Source organism: Notamacropus eugenii, chromosome 2, assembly GCF_028372415.1.
Source record: "Notamacropus eugenii isolate mMacEug1 chromosome 2, mMacEug1.pri_v2, whole genome shotgun sequence".
In the NCBI taxonomy this organism is placed as follows: Eukaryota; Metazoa; Chordata; class Mammalia; order Diprotodontia; family Macropodidae; genus Notamacropus; species Notamacropus eugenii.
The window spans coordinates 215,301,680-215,304,339 of NC_092873.1; positions in this window are offsets into that span (position 1 = coordinate 215,301,680).

The window sequence follows — 2,660 nt, forward strand, 5'->3', positions numbered from 1 at the left end:
TGTTACTTTTTGTTCTCTGCCAAAGTTGGAACTAGAGAGGAAAAACGGGGACTTTGCCCCAGAGCAGGAAATTTAGAGGGGGCCAACAATCTCTGCACTCCTTTGCCTTCCTTTAAAACTCTAGCATTCAGCACAGTGTCTGACACATAGTAGGTTGAAACATGTATTTAATAAGAATGTATGTGTAGAACCTACACAAGATTGCGTGCTGTCCTGGGAAGGAAGGGGGAGAAAATCTAAGATATATGGAAGTGATTGTAGAAAACTTTAAACAAGTTATTTAAAAAAAAAAAAAAAGAAAACGTAAAGGACTTGCCCAAAATCACAGAGGAAGGTCAATTTAGCTCATTAAATTGAGGTGTAAATTGAATACATTCTCCATGGAGCCCAGATCACATAGACACATACATTGTGTGAGCTGGAAGGGAACTTAGGCACTACTTTGCCTCAAATCCCCATTTTAGAAATGAAGAAATAGAGATCTAGAGTTAGCTCCAAAACAGGGGCTAGAATCTCTATCTTCTGACTCCTGGCCCAGGTTATTTCATTCATGGTATTGAAACCTGGACTTCCTGAGACATAACCAAAGCTCGTATGGGGTTCCTGCCTTTTTAGAACACTGGCCTCAGCATCATGACTCAGCATGAGCAGCTGAGTAAGAAGGAGGCCCCTCAGTCCACTTTGGACCTAAACTCCAAGGAGATCCGGCACATGGCCTTGCCACAGTAAGTTGTAAGGTGGCATGTGAGCCACCAAGGGCATGCATATTCTTCACCCTATACTTCTTCTATATTTGGGATCCTAGGCTACCACTTACTGAGAGGTTTGGCTTGCCGAAACCTGATTACCAAACCATGGGTGCGGTTCCCTTCTTACTACTAGATGTGATGACAGCTCAAACCCTATTAGATATCTTGTTGTGTGACCATTTCAACCGTGTCCCATGATCCCATCTGGGGTTTTCTTGGCAAAGATATGGAGTGGCTTGTCATCTCCTTCTCAAGCTTATTTTACAGATGAGGAAATGAAGTGAAAAGAGTTAAGTGACTTGCCCAGGGTCACACAGGGCAAGACGCAGTAAGTGTGTCAGGTCAGATTCGAATTCACGAAGATGACTATTCCTGATGTGAAGCCCAGTTCCTGTCCACTGTGCTACCTAGCTACCTTCTAGACCACCTAGTTACTAGACAGCCTCTGTCATTTCTCCCCTTTTACCTGGGGAACCTCATGAGAAAGATATAGAGTGAATACTAAAGCCAAGCCAGACCCAGATACTACCTGCTCCCTACCCATGCTAAAAATCTAAAAAAAAAAGAAATATACATGATAACTTTATTATATATTTAAAAGGAATAATGAGTTATATATAATAAGTTTGCAGTTTCATGTGCAAACATTTCTTTTTATTATATTATGTTATAGAAATGCTTATTTTATTCCACAAATTAAAAATAAGATAAAGATAAGTTTATAAAATGTCCACCCACCAAAGCTGATTTTTATTTGTCAGGATGGGGGTCTTTGGTTGCCGAGAGAAACTTTGGATCACCAATTTATTGCTTCCCAGCTAGCTTAATTAATAAATTGATTATTAATTACCCAGAAACTCCATCAGAATTTTCATTTGTTTCAACCTACTATGTGTCAGACACTGTGCTGAATGCTAGAGTTTAAAGGAAGGCAAAGGAGTGCAGAGATTGTTGGCCCCCTCTAAATTTCCTACTCTGGGGCAAAGTCCCCATTTTTCCTCTCTAGTTCCAACTTTGGCAGAGGACAAAAAGTCATGTTGCATAGAATTAAAATTAATGGGAGAAACCATCAAAACAAAACAAAACATAACATAACGTAACACAAGAGAAAATAGTCTGCTTCATTCTGCAATCCAATTCCATATTTCTTTCTCTGGATGTGGAAGGCATTTTGCCTCAAGAGTCCACTGGGAATTTTTTAGGTCCTTACATTGCTGTGAAGGGCGAAGTCTACCAGAAAAATTCCTCACACACCATGGTTGTTGCTGTGTACGAAGTTCTCCAGGTTCTGCTCCTTTCACTCAGCATCAGTTCCTTTACATTTTCTAGGATCTAAATTTTCTCTTCTATGTAATGAAGCAATTAGACCACTCAATCCATCTTGGTACAATAGATAGAACATTTAATTTTGAATTAGAAGACATGAGCTCAAATCAGAGCTCTATTTCCTACTTCTGTCACTCTGAAGGTTTTATTTCCTCATGTATAGAATGAGGAGGTTGGATTATATTATTTCTAAGGTACCTTCCATCTCCAAGATTCTGCATGATAGTTTCAACATATATGTGGGAGGGGAAAGCATGGTTTCAACCCTTTTTTCAGCCCTTCCCCAAAAATATCTATGATTTGTCACAGGAAGTACCTCTCCACACACCCCCTGCCACTCTGCACCTTGGATTAGTAATCAGGTTACTTGGATATCAAGAATGAAGAAACAACTAACCTTAGCACAGAGAATAATCAGCTATTCTTTCTTGGTCTACCCTCTGCCTCTCTCCTACACAATGGTTTAAGCGCATTATCTTGCCAGTGTCCTTGCCATCGCCCCACTTTTGGAGACAGGACCTCCAGTTACCATGACTCTCATCCCCAAGGATGTTAATCTACTAATCTTTGGAAATCCCACCTTTG